The sequence below is a fragment of the Prosopis cineraria genome, unplaced genomic scaffold (genome assembly GCF_029017545.1).
Source record: "Prosopis cineraria cultivar Desert tree isolate PC_DT_omini unplaced genomic scaffold, ASM2901754v1 PC13, whole genome shotgun sequence".
Classification (NCBI taxonomy): Eukaryota; Viridiplantae; Streptophyta; class Magnoliopsida; order Fabales; family Fabaceae; genus Prosopis; species Prosopis cineraria.
Window position 1 is genome coordinate 30,340,143 of NW_026555344.1, and position 6,465 is coordinate 30,346,607.

Here is a 6,465-nt window from a genome sequence, read left to right on the forward strand (position 1 = left end):
TCATCCTAATAATCACAAACTTGTGGGAACACTTTGGACACATCAAATAGGACTAAAAACACCTGATAGAACATTTAAATGATAGAAAAACCTTTTATACCAAAATTTAATCACCCGGGTGTCATTTCCCAAAATAGACCCTAAACCCCTAAAATGCACAAATCACACAAGAGTGGCTAAAAACTATTCCAAATATCATATACACATATGTATACACATGCTAAACATTTTCACTTGGCTCAGAGATCTCTGTGGGGCTCACGCACCCATTCTCTCTATCCAAGGTATATGTTTGCCCATAGCATTCCATTTGCAATGCAACTGCTTTGCATTTGCTTGTGGAATCACATATATACCAAAATAAATATTTGCTTATAGTGGAAACTTGGTCTACTAAATAAATCCATCAAAACCACACACCAAGTCAAGTTTCCTAGCCACAAATCTACAAGCAAATAAAAATTCATACACAAGCCATATAGTCCACACATACTCACACACATATACATAATCATATCCTACTGGCACCCTAATCTTAAATACATTACAATAGATTTGCTCAAAAGAAAAGGGTTACAGTTCTTTACAATTCACAAACAACCTTTAGCTTTGCTCGTTTCCCCGTCCTCCACTAGTTCCTTTACATAGACCTAGAAATATTAAAAAGAAAAGGGTGTGACAACCACAGTCTCAGTAACAAAGAAATCGATATTCCTTATTACAAGGAAAGTCATGGTCAAGTAAATAAATAATAGATTCAAAATAACATATAAGTAACCAATTAAAATGCTTGAATGCATGAGATAGGCCAATATAGCCTTTCCTGACCAATAGAATGCCCCCTTGATACTCTTTAACTTGTAGGGAAACCTTGTACCCACTGTACCTCCACAGGTATAACATATAAACCAAAGCATGATCTAATCTATCAAACTGTCTCTGCCCCTTTGACGTGAATCCTGAGCAGTCAAAGCTAACTCCCTCCCAAAGCCAGCCCAACTTAGTCTCCATATGAGGGCTACCTTGGCCTAGGCACTCAACCTCACACTTCATATGCCGGATTCCTTCTTCCACTGAGAGGTGTCGAACACTCATTTCACTAACCTCTTTAGTGTATTGAGCCCATAATACAAAAGGCAACACTGAGTACTGACAGTGAGCCATAGAATATCACAAGACCACATCTCCCCATTGGTGAACTCCCACTGAGATCATGCCTCCTACCATTTTCTACCTTTCTCGAATATTGACCGCTTCAACACTCAAGGTAGTATAACACTCATAATTCATCCCTTAAGTGGTTCCTTTACCTATCTAAGGTACCAAACCTAGTTGCACTTCCCTAAGTGCAACTCCTTTATTTTTTATGATCACAATGCATGCTAATAATCTTATTTCCATAAGTAACATCATTATTAAATAGATAGTAACATAGATGCATTATTATTAAAGCAATACCCCATAAACCCTTCTAAAACACATTTTATTTGCATTCAATTGTTTAAAACATGTAATGCATGCTAGATAATATTATCTACTCAAAAATAGCTAAACAAAGCAATAAGAAATATAAATTCCCTGTTACCTCAACCCTTTGGTACCAAAAGGGTTCCTCTTGTACAAAATAGGACTTGGCTTGTTCCTTAACTTCTGAACAAATTCCACCAACAATCCCTACAACATATAAGTGATCCACATCACTTATCACAATAAATAGCATTAATGAAGACTATAACTCATACCACACAACTTGGGTCAATGAGTCATAATCCATCCTAATGGTCCATATATTAAACCAACCATTTACATAATATCACTTAACCACCACCATTTATTAGCCATTACTAGGCTAATTTTCAATTTATATAATTTTTAATCAATTAAAAACCTTCACTTAGTATCACCAACTTTTACCATTAGCCCTTATAATAAAAACCAAAACTTAATTTAAATCTTATTGGGCTCAAATGGCAAAATTATAACTAAATCAATAGACTTAAATCATTGAAGAGCAAAACCCAACCTCTTGGGGTTTGATTTGTACCCAAAACACCTCTTTTCATCCAATTATCCACTCAAAACATTAGAACACCATATAGAAACTCAAAACATTCTCTCTAGGATCCAAAGAAACAAAAGCTTACAAGAATAAAGCCTTTGGGATCAAAATCTAAAAATTTTCTCTTCCAAAATTGAAGAAAATCAAGAGGAAGGGAGGAGGATTGAAGTAGGGAGTTTGCCTATCGTATAGCTGAGCTCGCAACGGTCGTAAAGCCTCCTAGATCTAAGCCTAACTCTCTCTCTTTCTCCTCTCTTCTTCCTCTCACTCTCTCGTACTCTCTGTTCTTTTTTTCTATGTTTTCTGTGTTCAATTTCCCCTAAAAAAGGCTGATATAAGACTTTGGGGAAAATTACAAAAAAGGGCTCAATATTTTTTATTATAACACAAGCCCGGTCAACTTTGGTAATTTTTCCCATAGTTAAAAATGAAATAAAGCCTAACTTTTGCTTAGTAAAAATTCAAACTTTGGACCTCTATAAAATTATTCTAAATTTTAATTTAATTATAGATATTTTATTTTATTTTTAAAATAAATCCGAGTCTTAAAATTTTTGGGATATTACTCTTAAGTCCATAATCATTTATCATTTAAAGAATTCATGTAGTCATCTTAGATGAACAATAAAGAAGATGTGGAAGAAAAGAATGGTTTTGATGCAAGTGTTGCGACGCTACTATTCTTAAGATGTTACATGGGAAGTTGAGCATGAAATGCGTACTAAATGTCCATGCTTATTTAAGGATTAAGGTAAATATATATTTAAATTTAGAGGACTGAATTTCAAAAGGGGGGAAGAGTGTAATGACCTTAAGTTAAAAAAAATCCTCTTAATATATATTTTATTTAAATAATATTATGGCAAATGGGGAGGGGTGAATTAGTGAAACTTATGCTAATAGCTTACTTGAAGGTCTAACATTTGAAATTTTAAAATAGATTAATTTTACTTACTTTAAGATTGTAGAAAAACTACCAAAATGTCCATGCCTTTTATGTTATTAGAAGAAATTTTAGGCCCTCTTTTGTAATTTTTGCAATTTCATAAAATTCATATTTATATTCCCTCTCAGTTAGTAAGCACGCACTGCCTCATTTGTTTTCCCTTCTCCTCTAGCATTTTCAAAAAATCCAGAACCATCGAGAGTTATTTCGTTCATTCTTTGCTGATCTCCTCCTCGTCCTTGTCCTTTATTTCTTCCCTCACCGCTACTGAGCTTGCTTGTTTCTTCTCTATTAAGGATCTGCCGTGAAACGACACTATTTCTCGTTTCCCCTGTCTCTGGTTATTGTCAATTTCTGCTCACTGTTGATGAAGTATACTTGGTCTTTGCCTCTTCTTCCTCCTTAGCTGCTATGTTCAGATCACCCAAGTTTGCTGCTGTAAGAAGGCTATTCAAGTCGACTTACTCACTCCTTGCTCAGGCTTCATCATTGATTCCTTCTTCTCCCTCCTTCGACGTCATCCAGGTGATAGTGGGTGGAGCTCGTCCTTCTTCCCCTCTGGTGGTCCGCTGCTGTTATGGGTACTGTTGTGGGTTTAAGATCTTCTTCCTCCTTTACTCTCCCTTGACCATACAATGGCTTCCTTTGTTTCTTCTTGGTTCACGCCGTCACTCTGTTCAAGGGTGGGTAGCCATAGGTGTGTCAGTTTCATCCTCTATTTTGCTTAGTTAACTTCCTCATCTTGCTGCTGATTTTGTTGGTTGAGATGGGTGTTGGGGTCTTATTTTTCTTGCTGAATATGTGAGTGTGTTATGTAGCTGAGTTGTGACTTATTTTTTTGTTATTGCTATGCGTAAGTAGGAGGAGTAATGGGATTTAAACAAGTTGAAAATTTAGTTCTAAGAGTGTGATTTTTGGTAGATAAATGCACTTGTGTTTATGTTGAAGAAGAGGAATTAGATTTAATTTCCTTTAAGGTCCAATTGATTTTTTTTCTGTTAAAAAAATCAAAATTAGGTTAGCTGATTAAGTTTAATACCAATTTTGGGATTTGTAGGAGATGAGATTTAAGGGGAAGAGGCTTGGTGTTAATCTAAGAATTAATGGATGATAAGTGTTCGATAAAATGCCTCTAGGAGAGTTTTGCTTGAATATCTTAGATTTATGAAATTTGATTGGTTATTGTGATAGATACATTTAGTTTAAGTGTTATTGATCCATGAATTCAGCTTGCAGGTTACAAATTAAAGGAATTTAATTATTATGAATTTGTATGTGACATTAAATTCTTGAGGATAGAATGGTTATTAATAAAATGTTGGATAAAATATGATAGGTTAGAAAATTCTAATTGTATGATTGGAAACAATGTATCGAAGAGAAAATGTTACTTCAAGTAATTAGGTTGATATGGCTAAAGCATTATTGAGATCTTATCTAAGCTCTGGAATTATTGAGAATTATAACGTTGAAGAGTGTACAAGGTATATTGTCAATTTAGAAGATATACTTGGGGTGTTTGGAAATGGTTAGTCAAGAGAATTAAAGGTTATATGTTTATTCAATGGTTTGGAATGTCGTACATTAGATGTTTGGTAAAAAGCCTTGGGAAAAACTTTTATGTATAAATTTTATTGCTAAAATTTCAAAGTTAATTTTATTTTATTTTGTTGAATAGATTCCCTTTAAAGAGATTTGTTGATTCAAAAGTAAAGTTCATTAAAATCTTATTATACTTTATAGGGTAATTGTAAGGAAGGTAGCTTGATTGGAGTTGTAAGAAATGAATTTTGAGTTTTGAAGATTTTACAGGTAAGTGGATAGCGTCCCAACTAATATTTCATTAAAATCTATTTTATTCAAATATTACATTTTTATGCAAATTCTTTTTACGACAACAATGTGATTATGAGATATTTTATTGATTAAATTACTTTATTTCGTGAAATTATTTTACCAGAATTGATCATTTTGGTTAATCAATAAATACAAGTTTGAATTCTAATTATGGGATTTTATTTTGAAAATTATTGAATTACTATAAAAAATGATTCATGCGAGTTCGACATGAAAAAGGAAAATTTGATTGAATAATGATCAATTTCTCGCATGTTTGACATTGAATTTGAAAGGGACTTTATATAAAACATTAGTTGCTAACGGCAATTCTGTTAGCCCTTGGCGCGCCATGGTACATATAGCTAGCAGGGTGTTTATAGGAGGTGCTAGTCCTGTGCAATAGCCAACACACGTTAAACGGAGGTATGGTTATTCGTGAGCATCGTAATCATGTTTATTTCGTGGCTTCAAGTCACGTTTGATTAGTATTACCCTCGTGGAGTATATGTCCACGTTTATTTTTATAGCATAAGCCGCATTTGGTTATTTACCCTCGTGGACTGTGTGTCCACATTTGTTAACTATTCTGATAAGTCCCTATATTTATAAATCCAATTGTTTGATAATTTCATATTCTATTAGTTTTTATTTAGTAATTTGTTTATAAATATTTATTTCATTTATGTGCTTTCTTGAAATTAAGTGATATTATCATTTTCTATGATAGTTCATTGATTTGAGATTTTATTTAAAATTTATAGAGCTATTTTATTATAAAGTTTATAAAATTTTTACAAAAATTTTGTCTATTTAACTTACATAACTATTTCAAACTTTTCATTTTACTTATATTCTATTATTTATTGTTGGGACGTTATTTACTGAAAAAGATATTTTGGTCTCAAATGGTATAGTTGAACTCATGACTCGAGATATCCACTGAGGAGTTTTATTGCTGAATTGAAGCAGAAGAATTATTTTTGTCAAATCCTAAATTGATGAAAAATTTGAACTTTATACCTATGTTGGCGTCTGGCCTTAGGTGCTCCACGTAGACTACAGGTAGGATCCTTACATTTCTTTTAAAATTAAATATCTAATTTAATATTGTAATAATTTCTAATTACTCTATTAGTGTGTTTAACATATTAATTTCAGAGTTTCTCCAATCACGGCTTAAGAGATATAAGTTTTGTGCCTATATCCTGTTGATTTTTGGGGTGTGACAGAAAGAAAGTTGAGTTCAAGGTATATCGTCCTGTTTGAAATCATAGAGAGAGTTGGTAATGTTGCTTATCGTTTGACATTACCAGATAAATTATCAGGCATTTATCCAGTATTTCATGTGTCGATGCTTCAGAAATATTTATATGATCCTTCTCATGTGATAGAGACTCAAGGGATTCAAACAGATCTAGATTTATCATACAAAGAAGTTCTTGTAACCATTATTGACAAGCAAGTAAAGAAGCTCTAATTGAAAGAAATCACTTCAGTAAGAGTGTTATGGACCCCATCATTATCAGGAAAAACCTACATGGGAAGTGGAGAATGAAATGCATGCTAAGTATTCACATTTATTTGTAAATTGAGGTAAGCCCATATTTAAATTTAGAGGACT

The 6,465-nt window shown here is 33.0% G+C and overlaps 1 long non-coding RNA gene across 1 annotated transcript; it reads left to right on the top strand.

Moving 5' to 3' along the window:
- Window positions 1–5,735: 5,735 nt before the first annotated feature.
- Window positions 5,736–6,183, top strand: LOC129290582 (uncharacterized). Its single transcript, XR_008588449.1, has 2 exons — window positions 5,736–5,906; window positions 6,003–6,183. It is a non-coding gene; the product is annotated as an uncharacterized LOC129290582 (long non-coding RNA).
- Window positions 6,184–6,465: the final 282 nt, after the last annotated feature.